The sequence below is a fragment of the Suncus etruscus genome, chromosome X (genome assembly GCF_024139225.1).
Source record: "Suncus etruscus isolate mSunEtr1 chromosome X, mSunEtr1.pri.cur, whole genome shotgun sequence".
Taxonomy (NCBI): Eukaryota; Metazoa; Chordata; class Mammalia; order Eulipotyphla; family Soricidae; genus Suncus; species Suncus etruscus.
In genome coordinates this window covers 51,639,557-51,650,504 of record NC_064868.1, presented here as the reverse complement: position 1 = coordinate 51,650,504, position 10,948 = coordinate 51,639,557, and positions in this window count along the sequence as shown.

Here is a 10,948-nt window from a genome sequence, read left to right as displayed (position 1 = left end):
ATGATAATAATAATAATAATACATCATCAGTGAAAATAGGAAATATTGTGGTCTAACAAACATGGATTTTTCTGTTTTTATCATGTATATCATCACTCATAAACAACTGTCCATATATAATGGTGGGATGGAAGATTTAGTCATGGACACAGAAAACATTTTGTGAAATCTAGAAGATAACCATAATTTTTAAACAAAGAAATATAATGTTCCCTGATGAACATGTTTAGTAATATAGTGTCAAAACACCTCTCATTATCAAAGTACTTTGCTCAAATTCAATTAATAGTAAGTTGAAAGTTATCTGATTCTTGATTATACTAAACTAATGGGTAATTAACTATATAAATAGGGTGGCATTATTGTTTTTAATTATCGGGAAGAAGTAATTAATATGATATACTATCAGTTACAAAAGAGCACCTCTGGAACTTTGGAAACACACTGTGTAAACCTAAATCTGCTATGTTCGTTGAAAAAAGCTCAAAATAACTTAAAACTTGAATCTCTGAGATCTAGGAGTCCATATAATAATAAAGATAGCTTCTAGGTTCCCTTAAAAGTGCAGCATAGAACTTGTTCCTACAAGGTATACTCAGAATTGCCAGACTCACTTGAGCAGGTTTTAATCTATCTTCAATATATGAGTTCTAAGAAGCTTCCTAGATGCTTTCATACATGCTATTTCTAGTGATAGAACTTATTCAAAGAATATAGTAGCCATATACATAAAGAAATTCCAAGTGCCTCACACTACCAAACAAATAACCATGAACAGTTAAGATGTTTGTTAAAAGCAAGGAGTCTGAAGGAGTTTAAAAGTAAGATAAAAACAACAGCTATGGAGTGGTTTCATTAAGTTGATATAACTTCTTGTTTTCTTCCATGCTTTGTGTGTGCATATGAATTATTTACTTTTTTTCATTTTAATCCTCTGTAGAATTCAATGTGTGACCAGTGGTTAAATGTAAGATTTATTTCATACCTAATAGTATATCTATAAAAAAACCGCAAGGTAAGGAGAAAAGAATAGTTAATCATGAATACATTATTGAGTTTCATAATAGAGAAGGTAGATGACAAGATTTGGGGTAATAGCCTTTTGGAAAATGGGCTAATGGCAACTAGATATAGATTTCTAGCATACTTCTGGATCAAGACATATAAGTGTAAATTTGGGCTGGCTCACCTGCACCACACTGGAGAGTGCTACTGTGGTAGCCTATGGAACCCAGGAAACACCCCAAGAAACACCCCAGAAACCAGCCTCTTATCATCTAGATACATAAAGGACTATAATTCCTGCCCAGACCACTCTCCCTGCCTCCTGTTCCACTTCTCCCTCTCTCACCCATACTGGAAAGCCACATGCCACCGCATGACTCAGAACCCAAAATTGCATGAATATAAATATATCTGCATGACAACTTCATTCCTTCTACCCTATTAACTCAAAGTTTTTCTGATTTTGATATATTTTCCTGAAATACCTCCACAACTGCCTTCTATGCAAATGAGATCACTAATTATTTTCCTGCATAAACATTAAGACAGCAAGATAGAGCACTGATATTGTTATATTAACAGACAATAGAGAGTAATCTATGCTGAAATATAAACAGTTTATATCCAAGACAATTGCGTATTTGAAGATCAAATCACAGTGCCAATAAATCTTTAAAAACAATGAAGATACAAATGAATCCAAATGTTCTAATAGATAGGGATTGTTGTCCAGTCAGATACTGAACTCAAACAAAGCTGCAAACCTCACCGATGAGGAACCTAAAGCAATGTTCCATGCAATGGCCATAGAAATAAGATAAACATTGGAAGAATAACTCAAGCAACTAAAAGGTGAACTGATCCAGGATAGCAAAGAGTCCATTCAAATTAAATTAAAGGAGTCAAAAAGTAATATAACCAGGGGCCAGAATAATAGCACAGGGAGTAGGGCATTTGCCTTGCACATTTTTGATCTGACTTCAGTCACCAGTATCCCATATTTTATCCCAATTTTGATCTCAGAACCAGGAGTAATCCCTGAGCTCTGCTAGGTATGGCCGTAAAACAACACCATAAAATAGCCAACCACTAAAACAGAATTCAATATGTGGATGACCATTTCAATGATACTGAATACAAAATACTGACCATCATCAAGAATGAAGTGAGAAAAGAAAAGAGAGATAAACGAATGGAAGAAAACATAAGATGTGATAGATAATAGCAAGAACAATCTCCAAATCATAGAAATGTCAGAAGGAGAGAAAAAGTGAAAAGGAATGAATTATTGGAAGAAAAATCACCTAGAACTCTCCTAATTTCTGGAGAGGCTCCTGCACAGATTCTAGAGGCCCAAAACATACCAAACAAAATAAATTCAATCAAAACAAAACCAAGACACATAGTAACCAAAATGGTACAGTCAAAAGACAAAGATTACTTAAATCATCAAGAGTGAAAAAATGGGACTGGTGAGATAGCATGGAGGTAGTGCATTTGCCTTGCATGCAGAAGGACTGTTGTTTTAATCCCAGCACCCCATATGGTTCCTCGAGCCTGCCAGGAGCAATTTTTGAGCATAGAGCCAGGAGTAACCCCTGAGCGCTGCCGGGTGTGACCCCAAAACAAACAAACAAACAAACAAAAAAGAGTGAAAAATATCAAATATAAGGAAAACAATATAAAAGTAGCATATGATTGATTGAAGTCTCATCCCTCCATTCTCCCTAGGTAACTTGACCTTACCTGCAAGACCCCGCCCATTCCTGGGAGGGGTCTTGGAAAAGGTAGATAAGGCCTTTGACACAGGGGATTAGCTCTCTTTTTGGTCTTTGGCCAGCATGGAGGTCAAAGGGAAGATGGCTGACAGGAGTTAAGATGCAGGGCTAGCTAAGAATGACTGAATGCTTGAAAGGTTATTATATAGGCCACACATGTGGTGGATAGGGCATGAATAAAGTTGATGCTTCCTGATGCTTGTCTCTGGATGAGTCTGATTCCACTGTTCACCTAAACCTGGGACCCTCCAGCTGAATGGAGATTGCAGAGCCACGTGGCCTGGGATGGCAGAGAAAAATCCATCCATCCACCTCCATCCAGCTCCATCGCTAATTATTTGATGCAACATCTAATGCTACATCTGGCGCCCATCCATCCACCTCCATCCTTCACCATCCACCTCTATCCAGCCCCTTCATTAATTATTTAATGCAACATATATCTTCCATATGGTATCTTACAAGCCAGGGAAGAGTATGATGGTATATCCAGCTTAGAATCAAATACCCTGTGATTTTATTAATTAAACTTGAGGGAGAGATAACAACCTTTTTGAGTAAAACAAGAACTGGCAGCATTCACAAAAACTAAACGAATCCTCCAAGAATTACTGAAAGGCCACCTGTAAAAATCAATCTCTTAAAAAAAAGCTAGCTACATATACATTTATGCATATACATATACACAAATGGCAACATAGCCCAATATATCTTTAATGCCATTGGACAAAATTTCACTATAAAAAGACACAGAGGAGGGCCAAAGCAGTGGTGCAAGCGGTAAGGCATCTGCCTTGCCCGCACTAGCCTAGGATGGACTGCAGTTTGATCCCCCGGCATCCCATATGGTCCCCCAAGCCTGGAGCGATTTCTGAGCACATAGCCAGGAGTAACCCCTGAGAGTTGTCGGGTGTGCCCCCCCCCCAAAAAAAAGAAAGACACAGAGGAACTGGATGTGTTAGAAAGAAAAATCCATTCTTCTGTAGCCTACAGGAAACACACCTAAACCTAAAGATTCTAAGTGAAAGGATGAAAAACAACCAGTGCGGGCGTAAATGCAAGGAGAAAGGGACTCTTATTCATTGCTGGTAGGAATGACATCTAACACAGCCTTTCTGGAAAACAATATGGATATTCCTCCAAAAACTGGAAATTTAGCTCCTATAATATCCAGCAATCCCTCTCTTAGGAATATTCCCTAGGAACAAAAAACACAAACACAAAAATGCCCTCTGCATTCTAATATTCATAGCAGCACTATTTACAATGGCCAGAATCTGGAAGCAATCCAGGTACCTGACAACCTATAAATGGCTAAAGAAACAGTGGTACATTTACACAATGGAATATTTTGAAGCCATTAGAAAAAATTAAGTCATAAAATTTGCTTTATACATGAATGTACATGAAGATTATTATGCTGTGTGAAATCAGTCAGAGCGAGATGGATAGATATAGAATAATCTCACTCATCTGTGGGATCTAAGAAAAATCAAGACAATGTGGCAATAATATCCAGAGTCAATAGAGATGAGAATCAGGAGGACCAGTCCATAATGGGAAGCTTGCCACAAAGAGTGGTGAGTGTAATTAGAGTTGAGAAGGACCTACCATGACAGTGTCCGTTAGAATTGATTACTCTGGACAAGATCTGAGTGATAAAAGGGGATAAAGTGACATGCATGGGACCCCCTCATTAACAAAAGTGCAGATCACAGTGTCAGAAAGAAAAAAGAGAGAATGAAAGAGAAAGAAGCAAAATGCCTGCCACAGAGATAGGTGGATGTATGAAGTGGGAGGGAAATGTGGACATTGGTGGCAGGAAAGTTTTACTAATGAAAGGTGTTGTACATTTTATCACTGAAATCCAACTATGAACATATCTGTAACCACAGTGCTTAAATAAAGCAGTTATATATAAAAATAGAATTTAAAACAACAGTTCAAAAATAATTTTAAAAAGTAAATGGAAAACCAAAGAAATCTAGGACAGTCATATTTATACCAAATATCATTAAATATAAAGAAACTAAAGTCAGAGATGGACACTACCTACTGATTAAGAGAATAATAGATTGAGAAATACTATCAACAGGAGCCAACTGTGTTGTCTGCCCAAGTGGCCACTGTCATAGACTCAGCTAAGTCTCAAAGGAGAGGCAAAACTAGCAGGAAGAACTCATGGATATATCCGCCTCATAGCCAATCGTGATGGGGCCCCTTGGGAAGTTCTTTGCTCTGCTGAAGCCATGGCAGCTGCACACTTAGACCCACTCTATAACTGCTGTTACACAATGACCCAGCTTCACCACACTTCCACTAACATCTACAGAGAATCCTAGCTGCCAAAAACTCTAGGTATTTTGGTTTCATTGCTATAACTCTGGGGACTCTTAGGAGTCAGGGAAGGTGACCTCTCTCCTGCTCCCTGTACTTTCAGAAATTTCAGCAGCCATGCATATGGCTATCACTATATATACCACCACTATCAATATATGAGCTCACTGACCCAGCTCTACAAACTCTCAAAGTCCTGTTTTGTGCATTCACTTACATGACCATGTGACACCCCTATAATTTTACTGCTGACTTCCCAGTAGAGATACAACTAGATATGAAGTAATTTTAAAAGCCACATAAACTCAAAAAACAAAATCAACAAGAGAATGTCAACTAGCAATAAATAACTTAGTAAACATTCAGATAATGGTATATTGACCCCATTGCAAGATATGACAATTCTCATAAATTTTCTCTTAATTAATTTTCCAATAATTCATTACCATTTAGTTTTACTAAGCAATGTTAAGTAAATTATTTGTACTTGCCAAGAGACAGGTTTTGGTGAGGTTGAGAAATTGGTCACAAAGTGGAGGGAATGTTACACAGGTGATGGGATTGGTGTTGGAATATTTAATGCCAAAGGTAACTGTATGATGAACAACTCTGTAAGCCATAGTGTTTAAAATAAATTATTCAAAAAACAAGATACAGTATTGGCTCTCAGAGACATGGTATTTTCTTTCTTGCAGTATATAATCTGAAGACATGGACCACAAATTACACCATGGAAGATAAAGATAAATACTAATATTTTAGGTCTTATGCTACTCAAGTGAAGGACATTATATTGTTGTTTATATCATGATTTACAATGTAAAATTCATTTCATCTTATCAACCAAATGACTTGTAATAAAAATTCATTACTCTGAAAAAAGAAATACTATCATCAAAGTTTATGCACCGAATAAAGGTCCAGCAAAGTTCATTAAGCTTCTGATAACAAACCTAAAGAAACACACTGATGGAAACAAAATAGTAATTGGGAGACTTTAACACTCAACTTTCACCAATAGAAAGATCAAGCAGATGGAATATCAGCAAAGAAATGAGAATAACTGTGTAACTGAAACAACTGGGATTGTGGGACATATGCAGGGCTCTTCATCCTCCAAAAACAAGAATATACATTCTTTAGTGCACATTGAACATTTTCCAAGATAAGTCACATCTTAGTCATAACTCAGACAGATATAACTTTTAAAATACCAAAATTTTCCAAAGTATCATTTCAGAATATAATTCTATGAAAGTAGAAATTAACCACAGAAAGAAGATAGAGAAACCTTTCAACACATGAAGCTGAACAAAACACTACTAAACAGCAATTGGAAAGAGGAACTCATGGGAGGAAAAATATATTCCTTGAAACTAATGACAACAAATATACAATCTGTCAGAATTTATGGGATACCACAAAACGTGTAGTATAAGGAAATTAATAGCACTGAAGGCTACATTTAGAAAGAAGAAAAACAACACATCTTAAAAATCTGGGGAAGGAACAGCAAACAAACCCAAAATGTTTGTTTGAACTAGGGGAATAGTAAAAACAAGAGCAGAAATGAACAACATAGATACCAAGAAGTCATTCAAATAATCAATGAAACCAGGAGTTGGTCCTTAAAAAGAATACAAGACAAATAAGCCTTAAGATAGATGCAAAAGAAATAAAAGAGAAAATGTTCAAATAAACTGGATAAGAGATAAAATGGAAGAAATTAAAATGGACCTTTCAGTAATTCAAAATGTAATTATATATTATTATAAGCAACTAACAATCCTAAACTAGAACTGGGTAGATTCTTAGAGTCATTTGTTCTTCCAAAGCGCACCGCTGGGTGTGGCCCAAAAAGAAACAAAAAAAGAATCTTGCCAAGAATAAAATTCCTGGTCCAGTGGATTCACTGTTGAGTTCTAATCTTCAGATTAGTATTACCTTTATTTGTTAAACTCCTACAAAATATAAAAGACATCAAAATCTTTCCTAACAACATCTATAAAGCTACCATTACACAAATACCTAAAGCAGAAAAAGACATTTTTAGAAAAAAATTTCAAACAAATCTCCTGGATAAATATCAATGCAAAATTCATTTTGTTAATTCCTTTTCATACTTAATGAAATCCAGCAACCTTTTCAAAACATGTTACATCCTGAGCAAGTGGAATTTATGCCAGGGATGCAAGAATGATTCAACATAATCAAATCAATTAACAGAATACAACATGTCAGTAAAAGAAAAGATAAGAACCATATGATCAATTAGTAGATACCAAGAAAGTTATTGAAAAGGTCCAAAATCCATGCATGATTAAAACCCTCAACGAAGTAGGGTTGAGGGAAACTCTTCAAGGTAATGAGGGCCATCTCATAGCCAGTATCATTTTAATGTTATCATTAAAATGGTATTTTTAATGATATCATTTTAATGGTAAAAACTGAAACCATTTCACCTGAGATTAGGCACACACCAAGAATGCCCACTGTCTCCACTTTTATTCAATACAGTATTAGAATTCCTGGCTATAGCAATCAAGCAAGAAAAGCAAATAAAATGAATCCAAATTACAAAAGAATTTGTATAATCACCATTTTCAGATTACATGATAATATACATAGAAGACCCTAATGAGTCCACAAACAAAGCTCTGAGAAACAATAAAACAATATAGCCAAGTAGCTGGCTATGAAGTTCATACACAAAAATCTATTACAGTCATATACACAAAATGAAATCAGAAAAAAATTGAGTCAGAAGAGAGACAAAGGAGTCTATGCCATTTAAAATACTATCCAAAAGTATCAAGTATATTAGAATCAACTTAACAGAAGACAGAGATCTATACCATGATACTTTAAATTTAAATAAGATAAGACCTTAGGAAATGGAAAATATTCTGTGCTCATGGTTTGGGAGAATGAATATTGGTAAAAATGATTATACTACCTAGGCTGTTATATAAATTCATGCAATCATCATTCAAATTCAGCTGACATTCTTCAAGGACCTAGAAAAGTCAATAATAAAATTTGTATGGAATCAGTGAGACCAAACATAGCCAAAGCTATATTAAACTATAGGAAAAGAAGAGGTATCTCATTACCTAATTTGGAATTGTATTATAAACCCATAGTGATTAAAACTGCTTGGTACTGGAATAAAGCTAGGATCTCTGATCAATGGACCAGAACCAAATACCTACTGGCATAATCCCATATCTATGCACAGTTAAATTTTGATAAAGGAGCTGATATCATGAAATGGTGTAAAGATAGCTTCTCCAACAAATGCATCTGGGAAAAGTATATAACTACATGTAAGAAATTAATTCTATCCATATTTCACACCTTACACAAAGGGGATCAAAGACCTATAGATAAATAGACAAGTAAATATAGGCAGCATGCTCTAATATATGGGCCTCAAAGGCATCTACAATGATATACCAGTGTCAAAAACTGACAAACTGTACTACATCAAAGAGTTTCTGCATGTCAAAAGAAACAAATTAAAACTAAAGGCCATCTAAAGGAAAGGGGAAAATATTCTCATTCAACACTTTAGATAATGCTCAATAAACTGGATATATGAAGTACAAAGTTAAAAAAAAAACTTCAAAAATCCTATAAAAATGTGGAAAGAAAATAGACACTTCTCAAAGGAAGACAAGTGGATTGCGAAAAGGTACATGAAAAAATGCTTAGCATCACTACTTATTGGGAAAATCCAACCAAGACAACTATAAGATATCATTTCAGATCAGTGATAATAATATATATCAAAAATAGTAGGAAGAATCAATGCTGACAGAAGATGAGGTTCGAAAGAAAATCTCATCTGCTGCTGGTGTGTATGTTGTCTGGTTCAACTGCTGTGAAAAATGGTATGGGAAGACCTCAGTAAACTAAGAACTGCACTTCCTTAACCCTTAACCCAGAATTTGACTTTGGGGTATCTTACCCCAGGCTTTCAAAATTTCATTTAGAATGATATATGCACACAATTATTCATTGCTGCAATGAGTTCAATAGCTAAGATATGGAATTAAGCTATGTATGCATCAAGATGAATGGGTTATGAAGCTCTGTAGATATGCACAATGGAGGGGCCGGAGAGATAGCATGGAGGTAAGGCGTTTGCCTTTCATGCAGGAGGTCATCAGTTCGAATCCCGGTGTCCCATATGGTCCCTCGTGCCTGCCAGGAGCAATTTCTGAGCCTGGAGCCAGGAGTAACCCCTGAGCACTGCCGGGTGTGACCCAAAAACCACAAAAAAAAAGATATACACAATGGAATACTATGCAGCTGAAAGGAAAATTGAAAGCCTTGCCAGCTACACACAATCACCACTTCACCAATGGGCCAGCTTCAATAATTAACCACTAATTTCTGAAGAGGTGCCAAACCAACCAAAACTCAAGGTATGCTAGTATTTAGGCTGACATTACCAGGATTTGTTGGAGTGAATTTAGTCACCTTCCCCCACCTTCTCGTATATTTGGAAGGCCTGTCATCCAAAACCATACCCTACAAAGTCTGCAATATCAGACACAGATCTTGGAATTCCTGTTCAGCATAGGCTCATCAGTGGCCATGTGACATCTCCAAATTTATTAATACTGTCATCCTAATAGGAATACATCACTTTAGACATTAATGTAGATGAAAAGCTCCCTAACGTCTAGATAGAAAACAAATAACAGAAAGATCAACTAGCAACAAATAGCTTAGTAAAAATTCTGACAATGTCTTAATGAGCTCATTGCAAGGTTAAACAAGTTCCACAAGTTTTCTCTGTGGTATATTTTTTCTTTAATAATTTCATTACCACTTAGAATATAAATATATCATTTTGTGCCTGCCAAGGAACAAGCTTGAGAATGGGTGGAAATTTGTAGACAATAGTGGGAGAGGGAACTTAGGAAACTTTACATTGGTGGTAGGATTCATATTGGAATATAAAGTAACAGAAACAAATCTATCATGAGCAAATATGTAAAAGATGGTCTTTAAATAAAGAAATTTATAATGAAAAATTTTGATAGAATTTTTCAAAGCCTTAGAACAAACTCTTCAAAAACTTGTATGGAATCATAGTAATCCAAAATAAGCCCAAACTGTTCTGTGAAAAAGGAAATTGGGAAGTATCATATTTTTGATTTGAAAGTACTGTAAAGCTAAAGAAGTTAAAATAGCTTGAAAAAAAATAGCTTGGGACTTTAGTAAAGATAGACTTGTCAATGGATAATAGTTGAGAAATGAGATAAAACAGTTCTATGACTGACAATCTATGACAAAGAAGCCAGGTGTATGAAGTAGAGTAATGATTGTCTTTCAAAAAATGCTTGGAAAACTGGATAAGAGATGCAAAAATTAAAAAAAAATTGAATCTATGTCTCACACTAGAAGCAAAAGCAAATTCAAGCTAAATTTAAGATTTTGAGATTATACAGAATTGATGAAATACATTACAGAAAATATAGTCCAAAATTTGGACCTCAAAGTTGTCAATGGTCTGATTGTATTGACAAAGAAAACAGAAACTAATATATACAAATTAGATTGTTTTTGCATGGTGAGAGATACTTGGGCTATGATTAAAATTACTTGATTATCTAGCTGATCTGTCCCAAACAAAAGAACATGTCACCCACACATGTCAGAGACCAGGCCCAAATGCTAGGCTTTCTGAGCTGAAGCAGAGAAAAAGAGCACCAGAACTGAAGGTGAAGGTATATGATTTGCCTGAACTAACATCACAGCCGAACCCATTACAGGACAGAAGCCACGCACAGGGTTAATGCTTCCCAAGTGGAAAG